Genomic DNA, 17,137 nt, shown 5'->3' with positions numbered 1-17,137 from the left:
GTAAAATGATTTCCATAAAAAAAAATCAACTTTGTTAGGAAAAGTCTCATTATTTTATATGTTTGTGGTGTGTGTGAGATAATATGTGTATTCACGTGTGGACAGAACATGTGCCTGTGCCTCCAGGGTGCGAAAATGTACCCACAAACTGCTATACCCAGATTTTTCATGGGTGTTGAAGAGCAGAATTCAGGTCCTCATGCACAATAGGCTTTTTATGAACTGAGCCATCTACCCAGCTCTATTTGTCTTTTAATGTTAAAAGTTTACACCTTGAAATAAGAACGAGTGTGGTATTATTGTTGGCATAAAATTTTAAACCCTTTCCTGTTCTTACACACGTCTCACAGTGCAGCTTGTGAAAGGGGACAGTTCCTCAGACATTAACTTCCAACCCTGAACACTGATTTCACAAGTCAGGCTGAGGCATTCCCCAGGCATCTTCCCAGTCATGCCTTTACCTTCTGTGTCAGTTGTTTTCCCGTGTGGTGAAGCACCATAACCAAGACAACCAAAGGAAGACAGAGTTTCTTCCTGACCCTCCAGGAACGGGTGGTCTCAGGAGGGCTTCGGGGAATCCTGAAGTCATTTCTCTGTCCCTGTCACACTTAAATGGCATTTCTTTCCCTAGTTAATGGGGTCTGCCGAGCCAGTGAACATGGCTCCTTCTGCTGGTGTTTTCGGTGGGGATGACGCCACAGGTGGTAGAGTGACACTTCATTTTAAAGATTCATCTTTTCTTCATGCATGTTCTGCATTCATGCACATATATGTACTGCACACATGCAGTGTCCTCACAGGCCAGAGCAGAGTCTGATTCCCTGGAACTGAAGCAACAGACTGTTGTGACTTGCTGTGTAGCTGCTGGATATGGAATCAGGGCTCTGTGGAAGAGCAGCCTGTGCTTTTGACCTCTGAGCTGCCTCTCCTGCCATGGCATCCTGGGGTTTAGTCTGTGAGAACAGTGGTCACAGCTCAGCTAGCAGGCCCTTGCTGCACATGCATGAGGCCATGAGGTCAGTCATCCTAACTGAATGCAGGAAACCAGGCAGGGTGGCAAAGGCCAGAACCTAGCCCTGGCAGTGAGAGATGGGCAGATACCTGGGCTCACTGGCAAGCCAGCCTCTCCAAACCAGTGAGAGGCCTGTGTCCAAATCTGAGGTGTGGACTGTTGGGAGCACACAGCTCTGGCAGAAGACCAGGGTTCATTTACCATCAGCCATGTTGGCTGGCTCATGAATTCCTAGAACTCCAGCTCTGGAGGACTCTGATACCTCTGGCCTTTATATCCATGTCACATACCCCACACACATACGCAATGACACATATGTAAGCACATGATTTTAATATAAAAGTAAATCCTAAAAAACAAAACAAAAACCTCCATGTGGGTATGAACACCTGTGCACATATTCTTCAAACATGTGCAATCACCCAACATGCATGTGAGCGTGTGTGTGTGTGTGTGTGTGTGTGTGTGTGATGTCACATCAGGAAGTCACATAAACCTGACTTTTGTCTCAGTGACCAAGGACCCTTGTCATGAGACATGGTGTCATGAGAGCCTGGCTTCTCCATCAGGGACCAAGATGTGAGCACAGACCCCCCGACCTGATCCCAGAATGCAGCTGGGTCCAACCTTCTAGATTTCAGTGGAGCATGCACAGCAGCCTTCCTAATGAGCAGGCATTACAGTTGCCAGACGCTGAGCTGCTTAGAGGAGGGCAGGCTTCTCAGAGGCCTGAGCACAGGGTGAGCACAGGGATGCAGTGTCCGGGCTATGATCATTGTGTGTACTTGTGCCCACAGTGACACGAGATCAATTAACGCTTTGCTTGGAGCGATCATTTCGAAAGGTGTCAGCATTGTGCTTCCTATGAGATGTTAGGGGTTAAGCAACAGGCGTAGATCAGCTGGCTCAGCCTTAGCAGCCCCTTGTCTCTTCCGCACGAGTCACATGACGTGATGAGAATCGCCACACTGCTCAGCAGACAGCAGAGAACCACCAACCACACGCCATCCAACAAGAGCACTCACATGTTGCACCTGCTTCCGTGTGCTTCATTCATATGCACAGAAACATGCATGTGCCCACACGGTGAACTCATAGTACTAAGTATATGCACATTCACATACATAGGAGCACATTCACCAAACACACAGATGCCCACACACATACTTTCACAAATATACCTGAGCACACTAATGTACATATCCACACATGTGTGAGTGCATGTGTAAGCACATACACAAGCATACACGTGTTCTAACAGATTAATTAGCAAAAGAATTTTGACCAGGCACTATGATGCATGCCTGTGATCCCAGCACTCACTACTTGAGGCAGACACCAAGGCTGCTTCCATCTTCCATGCAGGCTCTGAACATGCCCTGTGGTTCATATGTAGATCTTACATACGGAATCTTCACACTATGTTTAACATGAACATGTATGAACAAGCATTTCTTAACATACTCTTTCATCATTTGCATGGTGTGGATGGTTCTCTGAACTAACATTCTGTAAAAACATGACCTTTGCTCCTCCTTCTCTGGAGGTAGAATTATCCAGGTTTGTTCGTGCCCTCCATGCCCAAGGAGCACTTTAGAAAGCACCACCATAGGCAGACAGATATAATCAAAGGAGATCTCCACAGAAAAAAGACCCACACAATGCTTCCAGGCTGTTGCAGACAAGTGTGTGAAATCAATTCAGTGAAGTTAGGGCACTGCCTTCCAAAAAGGGTGTGGATGCAAGCAGACATTTATAAGGGGATAGAAAATTTTTTATCTAAACCTTTTGTGTTATATTAAAACAGAAATTAACCTAATGTATCATAGACTTAAGTGTATTATGCGAAAGATATACAGATATGTTGTTTTGTTAATATGTAATCCCAAAGAAGTCAAATGAAAACTGCAGAATTTGAAAGCCAGAAAGAGCTCTGCATGTTACCCAGAAGCCCCGGAAGCTGTGGCGGACATGTGCTAACAGAACAGGACATGAACAGGAACTCGCTGGCCTCTAGCAGGGTCCTTCAAGCTTTGTTGATTCTGCCTGGGGCAGTAACCTACACAGCACAAGGTGGTGCTCTGTCTGCCCAGGTGACAGGTCTCACCTGTTCCCTTGACGTTTGTCCACTGGTGTTCATTTCATCTGGAAACTTTCTTCCATATCACAAGGTAGAGATCTTCAAAGGCTTGTGTCCCGAGCAGGCTCTCGACATGCACTTCCTCGTAGCCTCCCTGTGCAGAGAGCACAATTGCAGCTGCTCTCAGGTATGGGAAGTCGGTCAGCCTTTGAGAGCTGAGGGAGGCAAACACACTTGGAGGTGGGCGCGCTCTCTCTCTCCATATATGTTTACTGTGGAGTCAGGTGTTTCTCGCGGCAGATTATTGCTGACTGTCAGTACTAATTTATAATAATCAGTAATTGTCCAAATGAAGGCACACTCCTACTTCCTCAAATGCAGGGTTCATCAGAATCAGTTTTCGTAATTAGTGTGCATTATTTTGCTTAATTATTTTCACTCGATGGCCTGATTAGGGAAAATTGCTCGTGTTGGTTTTTATGTATAATGCTCCATTATAAAGAAACGATTATAGCAGAGTGTGTCCTCCATGACGGAACTGAGGTACACCCCCTAGGGTGCCCCTGGCAAAAGGCGCAGCTGGCTGATTTCGACTGAAATCAAAATCGAGACAGTTTTAACTCCAAGACCTTGCTAGCTGACAGACTCTTCTGTTCACTCGTGCTTATACCTCCAGCTTCCCTGGTTGGCATGCTGACACCGTGTCTTCCGTCTGGGAACTCTAGCCAGCTTCTGAGGGTGCCAGATGACAGAGCAGGCTTCTTCTTACTCATTTTCATCAAGATGACTGCCATGGTGTCACTCCCCCTGGCTGTGTGGTACTTGTGTGTCAATGAGTGTGTCCTGTGCTGCATACCGCTGAAAGGAGAGAGCGATGAAGGGGTGCTGAGAAGGCAGTTGCCCGGGCTGGTGGCTTAGAGTCAGGACAGTCGATCCAAGGGGATAGAGTCAATGCCTCTGATTGGAACTGAGAGTGGCGTCCCTCTCCAAAAGTCAGGGCTCCTCTCCAGTGGACACTTGTAGCTTTGTCGTTTTTGTCAAGTATGTCGTACATCTCAGAAGGTAATTCCCTCTCGGGCATTCTGATACTCTCAGACAGTAATGTTTACCTCCGATGGTGTCACTTTCCTCAGGATGACACCATTTCAGGTAATGTATGTGCCTCAGATGACAAGGTCTGTGTAGGGCGGCATCACCTGCCTCGAATACCATTGTCCAGTGACCAGTATACCATAGGTGACATTATCAACCCCAAACGATGAAGTCATCTGTCGAGGCAGGTGCCAGCTCCATGGGGTGAGAACTTTCACTCAGGCAGATGGAGTGGCCCACCTTAGGCGATATCTTTGGTGACATTGCCCAGTTGCTCACTGAACATTCTCCTGGCTAGAGAAGATAGGGGGAAGACTCAGGACAGCCGTGCCTGCTGCCAGCAGATGGCATGAGTTTATCAGCTCTCCCAAGCTCTTGCCCTGCTTTGTGCTCATTAGGGAGGAAGGAAAATGGTCTTCCAGAACAACAGATGTGTATGCAGGTTTGCAGGTGTTCCAGAGTAACATAAGGACCAGTGGGCAGACAGCAGCCTCTCTGTCGTGAACCTCCACAGCTTCGAATATGGCCACTGCCTGTCGTCAGAGGCTGTTTCCTGTCATCTCTGATGATCTCACTTTATTTCTGAGGTATGCAATCATGGTGGAGAAATGTGGTTGAGTTTGCTGGATTGCTGGAATGCTGATAGCTGAAGACAAATTCTTCTTTCCACAGACAGGAAAGAATAAACAGGAGGGCAGACATGCCACCTTAGGTAATGGAGCAGCTTTGCCTCCAGTTCTAGGAAAGAAGTAAGCAGGACAGAAACACTGTGTGCCTTCATGTCCCCACCTGTGCATGAGAATAAGCTGCTGAGTGCAGGACTGTATTGGTGTTTAATATAACACGCTATTGGAAACCAAAGAGCACTCAGTGCTTTTTTTGTTATAGCCATTAAGACGGCTTGCTCTCTACCTTAGGGTAAGATGAGTCACTTTGCCTCGCATGATCTATGGAAGGTTCCTCCAGCCATCAAAGCTGACTACATCTCAAGTTCTGGGAATTGTACGTGTTTCCTTAGATGGTATAACAATGTGATTCTGTTAGAGATCTATGTGGAGGAAGTTGCTCCCCATATCAGGCCTGAGTGTAGCCACAGGGTCCTTGCAGGAGAGAAGCAGGAGGAAAGCAGGGTGATGGGAAGTGAAGATAGAAAGAAGATATATTGAATCTTCCTCATCTTCCCTCCCGTGGCCCAGATATACAGATGCACCTATGTATAGCAACAAGTATATGTTTATTTATCTTCATATATGTATGAACCTTTGTGTGTTGGGGCATACATGTATGTTCACCTACTGTGCCCAAGTGCATCTATGCTATAGGAAGCCTAGTAACTATGAGATTTAAACATAATTCATACTTTAGAAATTATTTAAAGCAGAAATTGTTGTAATTTTATTTTGTTTATAAAATGGACAAGAACCACAGGCCAAGGGAATTAGTCTCAGCAGGGCAGGGAAGAGAAACTGGACATAAAGCAGTGTCTGTGATGTCAAGAGGTCTAGTGTCACTGAATTCATAGCTGCCATGTCATATAGCATCAGAGGAAACATTTTCATTACACAGTGAGGGTTTTTAAGTGGTTGTAAAATAACGTTTCTCTTTCAAAATGTAACTCAAGCCATTGTACTTGTAGGTTAAGAAAAGCGATAGTCTTATTTAAATTAGTAGCTCTGGACCCAGCAGGCCTGTTTTCCCATCACTGAATGGCCACCCCAGCTATGTAGTCTGCACCCAGGTTCTCATCATGACAGTTAAAGAACTAGTCAACTAGAGCCTAAGCAGTGTCTATCTACCTTACTGCTGCTTGTGCTCAGAGCTCCCTGCCTGTGCTCAGAGCTCCCTGCCCATGCTCAGTGCTCCCTGCCCGTTCTCACTGCTCCCTGCCTGTGTGCAGTTCTCTCTGCCCGTTCTCAGTGTTCCTTGCCCATTGGCAGTGCTCCCTGCCTGTGTTCAGTGCTCCCTGCCCATGTTCAATGTTCTCTGCCTGTGCTCAGTGCTCCCTGCCTGTGCTCCCTGCCTGTGCTCAATGATTGCTGGCTATGATCAGTGCTCCCTGCCTGTGCTTAGTGATCGCTAGCCTTTACATTCATTCCCACGGGAGTCAGGGAGCTGCTGGGATTTCTCTACTCTGCACACGGTTCTCAGTGCTATTAACTCTTGGAAGCTACATTCACGTAAGGAGCCCAGTCCTCAGTTGTGTCATTTCCAGGATGCTGGGATGGCTTCATTACAGTCTGATGAAGAAGCAAGTTGTACGGTTTCCCTGCAATAACCTTGGTTCCCATTCTTCTGTGGTTATCTGGGGGGTAACTCTGGGACCCACTGAGACAGCATGTGCTGAGCCCTTCACACTGCATGAAAGAAGACAAATGAAAGCCTGCCCACGCTCAGGACATACGTATCTTACAAAATGGTGCAGGTCCAAGCGTGTTCCTTGATTAAACTTGCTTTTGCCATGAGTGTGGCGTGCTCTGCTTGCTCACCTCCCACCGCTCTCGTCTCCCTCCTACACTACCCTTTCCACGATCTTCACTGTGTTTGTGGTCTGCTGACACGGTTGCCTAGTTTAACTTATATTTTTAATTGACTCAGAAAATGATAGGTTTCCATGTGGCTGTTTCCTACGTCTTTTCTTTTCGTTAGTCCTCCCTCTCCTTTGCATCCTTTCCCCTTGTCTTTCTCCTGCTTCAGCCTTCTCGTCAAAATCACTTCTGCTCTTCCAGCCCTCCCCTTAGGAAATTCCTCCTACAATGACCTCTATATCAGCTAGGAGACTAAAAATAGCTTTTGATTCTCGATTGAATGAATCTACAGATGTAGGACCTGGGGTATGAAAGACTCAGTACACCCCACAGTGGGAGGCTGAAGGTGACAAATATTAATGTAAAAATTTTGTGGCTAAGCTAGGTATATAGTAGCATATCTGTAATCCCAGCACTTGGAGAGGCAGAGACAGTTGAATTGCTGTGAGTTTGAGGCCAGCCTGGTCTGCAAAGGGAGTCTAGGACAGCCAAGGTTACTTAGAGAAACCCTATCTCAAAAAAAAAAAAATTGTGGCTATATCTTTAAAATAAAAATGTCAGTCAGCCATACTTACTCCTCAGCTCTGGAAGAAGCTCTTTCCTCCCTTTGTGACCCTTGCTGGTTCCCTTGACAGTGGCAGCTCTGCCAGGCTTGTGGGCGTGTCTCTCCAGCCTCCTGCTTATCTTCTATTTCTTCCTCTATATGCATCTGTTTTTCTACTAAACCGCTCTAAGGTCACCAGTCCCCTTTGACAGCTCAGGTTAGCCCTCCCAGTCCATGCACAGAAGCCCTCTCCATCTTCCAGTACCTTAGTCACTTCCGTTCCTCGGTGTTCTACCTTCTACTCCTCGCTTCCAGACAGAGTCCCTGTCTGAGAAACTGAAGGGGAGGATTTCTCGTGCTTTTTAAGTGTGGCTTGGAACCACAAAGTCTTCGTTTGAGATATGAATGTATCTTCCATTTTAGTGAGGAAGGTCTTGTGCACATGATCCACCGTTCAGCTGTCTAGTCTGGCTAATGCCAGTGCCCTGGGCCTGGGAGCTTATGGAAGGCCTCTGACTAGCGGAGTTTAAGTTGCATTCGTGTTTTATTGTTTTATCTAATTTGTTATTGTTGTTTTGTGTGTGTGTTTGTGTGTGTTTTTGGTTGCTGTTTGTTTTTTCCAACCTTGGCAGCACATCAACAATAGGTGTTCAAGGCACCTTTGGCTTCAGCTGAAGTCCCATGGCTTCTTTATCTGTTTACTTTTGCTTAGGAATATCCTTTAGGCCTGGCCTCCATTTAATTTACCATTTACTTCAGTACCATTTAAATCTCTCTCTCTCTCCCTCAGATAATGAGTTTAAAATTAGTAGTCCATTTTGTTAACATTGGCACACACACATGTATATGCTTAATATGTTCATGGGTGGATTCGGAATTGGGGAGCAAGCACCCTTCTGCTTCAAAGCCTTCCAAATGAGCCCATGTGTCTCTGCCTGGTCAGGCCAGAAAAGGAGAAACAGATTAAAACCCCTTTTATGCCCTCTGGACTCAAACACCTCGTTAGTGTCTAAGGTGGCTGGAAAAGTGTTGCCAGGGAGACGGGAGCCTGTCAACAGGCTCTGCACGGATGCTGGCAAATGGCAGTTAGCACATTAGGACTCATTCCTTTGAGTTCCGCTCAGATGAAGATGCTTAACCTTTGCTGCTAAAATTGTGTCATGATAATTACTTAGCAAAGAACCTGATTAGGCCACAGTGTTTTATGTCTATAGATGCACGTGTGTGCGCTTTATTACATGTAATGTTGGTGGCATATTTCAAAGTGTGATTTTTCACAAGACCTAAAACCTGCAACATTGAGAATTTACCTTGAGGCTGTCATATTTGGGGAAAAAATCAAGAGTGTGATTTTAGCAAGTTATTATCTAAAAATCTTTAAAATATCAACGTACAAAATGTTTTACAGTTAGACTTCACACACTGACTTTCAAATGAGGTTTTCGGTTCATTTACATGAGGTTAAAATATTTATGTCAACACACTTTTTTTTTTTTTTACTTTGGGTTATATGCTGTTTAAGGCTGGAAATAAATCCTGTTTTGAATGCTAGATCCACTTTACTGTGGAGTCTGCCTATACCACAAAGCTGAGAAGCCTCTGGGCCTTGGGTTAGTTTACTTTCTAGCTAAGGAAATCCACTTGAAGATGAATGCATCACAAAATGAGGCTCACTTTCCCAACAGCTGTGGAGTCTGAAAGTCCAAGACTCAAATTAATCTCTTCCAAGGTGGACATACCTCCAGGGACCTAATTACCGCGGTGGATCCCATTTCTGAAAAATTCATTCCACCGTGGCAATTGGCCACTTTGGGAACCAACTTGCCACCAGGTGAGCCCCCTAGGAGAAGCATCCAGGCTCTTCCCACACCACAGCAAGCCTGTCTGCACCCACCAGCAAAGAGTATAGAAACTGATTATTAATGGGCGTGAGCAGGTCAGTGGCAGGGTCCTTTCACCGCTATCTTGCTTGGTCCACTTCCATGAGAAAAGAGGATGGAAGGCTGCAGGTAGAGCGGGGCTGTGTTCAGACACCCCAGCCCTCCCTGCACACCCACAGAGCTGTGGAGACAGCTGTTCTGTGCGTTAGCACCCAAATCACAGCCCAACTTTGGGAGGAGGCATCTCTCTAGACCTGGGAACAGCCTACCTCTCTGCAAGGAACCCAGGAAATCAAGGTACCCTCTCACAGAGCGGTTGGTCTCGCTGTCACCACCGGAGGAGTCCTCTGAGGTTTGCCTTCCCAGCCACACTTTCTCAATTTTCTTCCCCACTTTGGTGCCTTTTTCACAGCTACTAACTCTGTTGAAGTAGGGAATTGTTACCGACAAGCTTCCTACTTCAATCCATGTGATTCTCAACATGTAAAATCAAAACTCTGGACCGTAGTGGGAGTGCTGCTAGGACAGTGTTAGGCTGGCCATCCATTCTGGTGGAAGTTCTGTGAGAGGGCTGAAAAGGCATCCCGCTTTCGCCAGGAGAGCGCTGTAAGGGGTATGCAGTGGGGCTGTGCACACAAAGTGGCAGGCTTGGGCTTTTCTCAAGCTTGCCCCTTTGAATGTGGCACCCCAGGATGCAGCTGGCCCTAGGCTCATTCCTAATTACCAAGCTCCATGTTTGCTGAGGCCACCACAGCAACACATTACAAATGAGTAGCCTATACAATAGATGCACATTGTCCTGTGATTCTAGATGCTAGAGGTTGAGAAGAAGGTGCTCGCTGCCTTTGTCGTCTCCCAGGCTCTGAGAGAGGCTGGTGGTTGAATTCGCATTGTCCCCACAGGCGCAGGTATTGGAACACCTAATCCCCAGTTGGTGGCGTTGCTTGAGGATGTTATGGAATCTTTAGGAGATCCAGTCCTGCTGGAAGACGCGTGTTACCTGAGGCGTACTGCTGCTTTCTAGCCTTACCCCTTTCAGCTCCCTTTTTACTTTGTGCTCCTTGTGAAGATGTGGATTCTCTGTGTCCTGCTCAGGCTGCCTGCTGCCGTGCCTCTCCAGCATCTATTATGCCTCTGGAACGATAAGCTAACATAAGCTCTTTGTTCCTTAGGCTGTAATTCATCATGGTATTTTGTCTTAGGTATAGAAGAATAATACAGGGAATCTGCCAGGGCCTCTCTCCCAGCTTTTCGGGTTCCTAGTAAATAAGGAATCATCCCATGTCTGTCTTCATCTGCACATGTCTAGGACTTTCAGAATCCAAATGCCTTCTTGTATCAGGTTCCCCCTAATCAATATAACAAATTATATCTACAAGGGCATGCTTCCCAAATAAGACTGCATTCTGAGAGACTGGGTTAGGGTATGTGCTTTGAAGGGCACAACTCCTGTTTGTATAAAACCTGTGTTTGTATAGGCCAAGTTTTTCTCTTTATTCTTGTTACTTTACAAATAATATGGCTGTTATTCTCTCTCCCAGGTATCAGGCCCTGCCCCTGGACTCCCGCTCCTGTGCCCTCCATCCTGCTTGCAGCCGTGAGACAGCTGTCAGTCATGGGTGGAACTTATTGGTGCCTTCTTGACCCCTGGCATGCAGGGTAGGCCAGGCTAGGTCACATAGTAGGTTTGTCCATTCCCCTAACCTAGCTCTTTGTTGTTAAAATCTAAATGGATTGAGGATCTAGAGATTCCTGTTTCTCCCTTCAGGGCCCTTCAGAGCTGCTTGTGTCCATAATGCTCTCCATCTCCAGCAAACTATAGACAATGCCACAGTCAGACTCTGTGTTCATGGCTAACCTCTTTTCCATCTTTATGATAACTATATATGTATTTGAAAATAGAATTTTATGTATAGTTTATGACCAAGAATTTTTTTTTTTTTTTTTTTTACCAACTGTGATGTAATAATCATTCTATGAAATTGTTTAAAACTGTTGACAGTGAGTCCTGGCTGAGCTATGAAGTCATCATGGCAGACTGTTTGTTGTTTTAAGCTTAATGCTTTTAAGTCATCCTCTTCTAATTTCTTTAATATATCCTCAGTAGCAGCTTTTCTTTGTGACTATATTTCCACAATCACTATTGTCCTGAAAAGATTTGGAGGGTATTTATTAAACGTTCAGGAATAATTACTTAAAGTTCATAGCTGTTTATTGGGCACAGTCAAACCACCAAGCCAGACCACTCTGAGGGTAAAAAGAAGAGGTTCATCTTGGGGAACTCAATGCTATCATGGCTACATCTCAGGAGCCAGAGAAAAGGAAAATATTGAGGAGAGTCTCGCTGTTTATAAGGGGTTGGTTATGTTGCAGTGGAAGGATGGTAAGTTAGCTGGAACAGCCTGGGAACGAGAACAGGGCTTTCCTCTGCTGGAGCTCCTTTAAGTTATGAGAGAACTGGATTCTCTTCCCAGAGGTGTTTTGCTGTTTGAGGTGAATAGGGGTAACAATGGCTTTTCTTTGGCAAACAGAAATCCACTTTACAGGGTTTCCTGGGAATCTGCTTTTAAGTAGCAATCCTGCTATTTGCTTGATAAGAATCTAGCCTGAGCTGAATGGAGAGTACAACCCATGGTATTTTCAGTGGTACTAATATGGGCTTGGGGTGCCCGCTTTGGAGCTAACATCAGACTCATTTAGTACATGTGCATTTTTCTCACTTTTCTTTGTCAGGACTGAAGAAGTTTGCACATTTGCATTGAGATCAGTAGAGAAATTTCACGTAATTTTGCTTCTTCTATTCCTCCAGGAAGTCCATTGTTTGAATAGCAGTGGAATGTACATTTTCCATTACAGACAACGTAATGTAAGAATGTGGTGCTGATGGTGACAGTGATGTCGGTGGTGATGATGATGGTGACGGTTTGTGAGATGTTGCTGGTTTTGGTGATCATGGTGGTGATGATGATAATGACAGTGATAAATGTGCTGATGGTGAATTTGTAGCTGCTGCTGCTGAATATAGTGATGACGAGGGTGACGATGAGGTGGGACTGATTTTACTAAGCTTTGTTAATATATCATAACATATATTTTAACAACCACATTGCGATGAGTTGGTTTTAAGATATATATTTCTAGTCACTCTATTTCAGCTTTTCATATAAGCCATATGAATGAGAATACCATTTTTCTGCATATATGGATCCCTTGATACTGATAAAATTCTTCCTTATCTTTCACATACCAAAGGTAAGAGGGTTGGGCATGGAAGTTAATCAGAGGGTGTTGTGTTTTCCTTAGATGTTGAATCCAAGATTGTTTGGTTATATAAAATCTGTCTTACCAGCCTGAATACTAGATGAGATTTTTAATCTTCTCTTTTAAAATGTCTTTAATGTGTAATTTAAAATTCTATTTTCAGATAATCTGCCTGACTCTACCTGAACTCTTTGTATATCCTGAAATATACTTTTTATTTATCTTTTTTATACTATGTTCCCTTTTGCTTCTTAGATATTAGAATTTCAGTCAAAACTAAATTGGACATCCAGCTGTGAATTCTCTTTTATCACTTTCCTTTGTTTGCTTTGCATTATCACTCTATCTAAGGCTTTCGTACCCTGCACTTCTTGTTCAATATCCGTTCTTCTGCTTCTGATTTTTCACTCAGTTAACACTTTCCACCACTGTTCAGTCAGTTTTTCTATATCCCTTCTTTGCCCACGTGAATGTTAGTGGATTTTTTTGGGAGTTACCACTGAATTACTCAGGAGCCAAGCAGGGAGCAAGAGCCCTGGGCAACAGGTAGCAGCAAAGAAGGCTACTCCTGCATTTTTTCCCATAGCTAACATGCCATGTGAATTTTCCGAGATGTTTCATTGTTATTCTGTGTATATGGGGTTTTGCCTGTTTTTCTGCCATGTTCCTGTTTGTGTCCACAGAAGCCAGAAGAAAATGCTAGGAACCCTGAAACTGGAGTTACAGGGATTTGTGAACTACTGAATGGGTGCTGGAAAGCAAACTCAGATCTTCAGAGTCACTGAGCCATCTCTGCAGGCCTTTTCCTGGCTTTCATATGTGGCCATGACCGCCAACCTAGGGCTGGTGCTGCCTGCCAGATTGTGGGCCTCTTACATCTGTTAATCATTAAATACCCCACCCACTGACAGACAATCTGACCTGGGCCATCTGCTCTCGACACTTCCTTCTCAGGCGATTCTAGGTCATCAAGTTGGCAATGAAACCTAACTAGGACACATCTGGTCTCTTCATGCAGAAGTTCTTCCTCCTATTTGGGCTCCTATAGCTTTTATTTCTTACCTTCATGAACATATGAAAATCTGGTCCTCTGTGGGAGAAAGAAGAAGTTTTCACTCAGGAGTTCCAGTTTCACATCTCTCTTACCTCACCGAAGAGTTCTAGGGAGCAGACTGGACCAAAGAAGCATCACTTTGTGTATTCATACATGGCAGTCATGAGAACACAGAGCTGCTGCCCTTAGGAGTGGATGAGATCATGTCTGTGACCATAGAATTACATGATGGCAATAAGCCATGTCCTTTGTTCCAGCGACTGATTTATCTCACAGAGAGCTTACTTTCAGAAAACCATCTTTTTGATTAATAGTAATTAACTACTATTTGTTGAGTTAAAGTGATTTGAAAACAGTAGAAATAGCCAGATGATTACCCTAGATTAATTAAATGCTGACAGTTCACAATGTCACAAAAGTTGAGTGACCTCCTGTGTGGAGGGGGTGTGTACCCAGCTTGGCATGCCTTTTATTTTTCTCGTCTTAATCAAATACCGGCATTTGATGACCATTCATTGAGGTTAGACTCTCAGTTTGCAGTCAGGTTTCTGAAATGGAGTCTAGTGTGTATTCTCCTGCACTTTAGAGTTAATGCTTTCACAAAATCTCTTCTATATAAATGTAGATGACTGAGACCACCTTCTTGCTCCCAGCCCACAAAGTGTTGAAAATGATTTTAAGTTAGGAGTAATGACATTTTAAAAATTATATAAAGTATCATACATCAGTAAAGCAATAATATTTAAAGATATTTACTCAAGCCTTATAACTTTACTCTATTCAGGGGAGAGTTTTGGGGAAATTTCCCAGTCAGTTTGGAACTGTCACTGGGAATAAAAGTGTGAGTGTCACACCTATAGACATAACCTCGTGCTGTAAGACCTGGGGTCTCACAGCTCAGGAGTTCAATTGCGCCCTTCCCAGAAACTCCCCCAGACCAAGACTCGTTGCAAAAGCAAGAGGTTTATTAACCATTGTACAACGGGGTCACCCCTGCTGGTCAGCAAAGAGTGGCACCAGGAGACAAAGGCCTTTAGGTTTTTAAAAGAAAAATTGCGGGAGATTTGAAGTTCTAGTTTTGGCAATTTAGGATTGGATGAGGAAGCTATAAAGTAAGATAATTGGTTAGTCTTAGGTGTTCAAGCTTGGCCAGTCCTGCCAAGTGTGGATGCAGCTGCAATTGAAGGTGGGGGTGGTTAGCTCATCCTTGAAAATTAGGGCTGCGGGCTCTTGGCTGGAGGTCAAAAGCTACTCAGAAGAATTCTAGGTTTGTTGCTAAGAAACGCTATCTCAAGGACAAGGGTCTGGTCCTTCTTTTGGTGAGTGAAGGTCATTGTTTGCTTGCCCTTTTTTTTATATCTGTCCTCACGGATAGGGTCACATTTCTTCACTCTCTGGAAAGGTACTAAGAGGCTTTAGCTTAACCTGGACCTAAAACTTAAAACTATAGGCTTTAGAAGACATATAGGTTACAAAGTTAGTCTAACCCTTTCAGTGCCTTAGTTAAGTCAGTCTGGCGTCATCCTTCCAATGACACAATCTGTGTGAGAATTACATCCCCCTTCATCATTTGACTGGCTGCTCTAAGAACAACTGGTTATATCAAGTCCTTGACTTTTAAAATTCTCCAGCAGATGTTGTGCAAAATGCTCAATAAAGAGCTCTCCCTTAAATGCTATTTGCACATCTCTTTTTCCATGTCTGTGAAACCTGGAATCTCTTGTGAAATTCTTGCTCTGTAGCCAGCCACTAGAGAGTAGTCTAGTTCCACATCGCCAGCTCTGGAATCATCACGGTTTTCCATAGGATGTCTATATTATTTTTTTTTAACTCTAGCTCTTTGAAACATCTCACCTGGAGACCTGGGAAACAGACCCCATCCCTGATACATGGTACCCGCACCAAGGCAACCCCCACCCCAGCCCCGCTTAGCTTCCTCCCCAGAGAGCACCAGCTACGTAATCCTCACAGCCTAGACACTTATTTTCAGTGACTTCATAGTCTGTTAATAAACTCAGTTGTTTCTAATATAACCAGATTTTCCTAAAGTCACTCAGTGAAACTGTATTTTTCTGGACTCCATCAAAGTGTCCCAGGGAAAGACTAGAATAAGAAAAGCCTGGGCCACCTTAATGCCTAACACAAGAATATGCAGAAGTGAGAGTTGAAAGGCAGTTTATTAAAAATATGAAATAAAAGAGCTAAAGAGACTGGAAGCCTAGACCAAGTGCTAAGGCAGCGATTGCAAAATGTTTGTCTGCTGACGACGGTTTGCTTGCTGCTGAATCCAAAGCTCCGAGAGGGACAGGAAGAGAATGCGTGCAACAGCTTGGCTCACGGTAGAGAAACTGGGCGCGCTATGTCCAGGGAGCCTGAGAGGCTTCAGGGCTGATTAACTGCTTACAGGAGCATGAGTGACGACCCATTCACAGAGCACTTGGTAGGTAGACTCTGCAGTCTGATGTCATACTGGAAGACGATAGCTGGACACTTTCAGGAACACATTAGAAGGGGCATCACCATCGTCAAAGTTGAACAGCTATGGACACAGCAGCGAGAATTCCTTAGTCTTAATCAGTGCTTCTTGCAGGAGGACTCTTCAGTCCTAAGCGTGCTCTTACTAGCTCGTGGAGTCTAGTGGGCACTGCTTTACCCTGTTAACTTGCTCTCATTTTCCTTTCCTGGCTGTTTACTAGTGGTGCACAGTGGCACAAGCCACTCTCCTGCTGAACAAGCAGAGTGAAGTGGTTAGAGGTGCCAGGCATGTGTGCAGAGCCTGTGAGACTGTGATGTCACCAAGAGCCTGTAAAGATCACTGTGGAAGCACTTAGAGACAAGCCTCCTCTGTGTCCTTGCAGTGTATCCAGAGAGGTTTGTTTACATGAACAGGAAGAACTGTTGTGGGAGTGTCCAGCCCCAGTCCATGGGCAAGGGTCCTGGACTCAATAAAAAGCCAGGAAGGACGAAGCCAGTTGGGCAGCAGCTCTCTTCTTCCTGGCTGTGCATACCGCCTGACTCCTGCCTTACATTCCCGTAACCCCAGTCTCCTGTCCAGATGGACATCATCTTCCATACTGCTCTTCCTACGTTGTTTTTACAGGCTATTTGGTTAATTAGGAAAGTAGCTAATATGGCCATCACCATAGAGATTGTTATTGTTGGGCTCCCGTGTTTCTGAGAACAAGGTATCCTTCTTCTATCATATAGGAATTCCAGGGAACTATGAATGATACTTGAAAATTATTATATTGCCCATATAGATATGTCCGTAATTCATAGAATAATCACTGAATATTTCTTTGAATATGTTATGACCCAATAGTTTTTATTGTTTGTTTTGGGTTCTGAGGATAGAATGCTAGGCTTCCTTTATGTTTTGAATAGAAAATATTCCCAATGAATATTGGAATATTGTCTCCATTTGGCTGACGAGGTGTATATTCATCCTCTTGTCTTAAGCCACTCAGGGAAGCATAGATGTGATGCAGCAGTTGATTTGGAGGCCAGGTAGCACAGGACAGCGAATCTGGACCAAAGAAAACAAACGTCCTGTATTGTGCTCTCCTCCCATGGACAGAGGTCTCCAGGCAGTGTGAAGAAGAGGAGACAAGCTGCAGGTGTTATTCAGCACAAAGCAAAACAGGTTTAAAACCATCTCTATAGGTTAGACAGCAGACAGGGTGGATGCA

General features: G+C 44.6%; 1 protein-coding gene across 3 annotated transcripts in view; it reads left to right on the top strand.

Moving 5' to 3' along the window:
- Dscam (DS cell adhesion molecule) overlaps positions 1-17,137 on the top strand; it is a 547,677-nt gene that overhangs the window by 279,346 nt on the left and 251,194 nt on the right. The window lies entirely within an intron of this gene.

Source organism: Meriones unguiculatus, chromosome 17 (assembly GCF_030254825.1).
Source record: "Meriones unguiculatus strain TT.TT164.6M chromosome 17, Bangor_MerUng_6.1, whole genome shotgun sequence".
Classification (NCBI taxonomy): domain Eukaryota; kingdom Metazoa; phylum Chordata; class Mammalia; order Rodentia; family Muridae; genus Meriones; species Meriones unguiculatus.
This window is presented reverse-complemented; position numbering and strand designations above follow the sequence as displayed.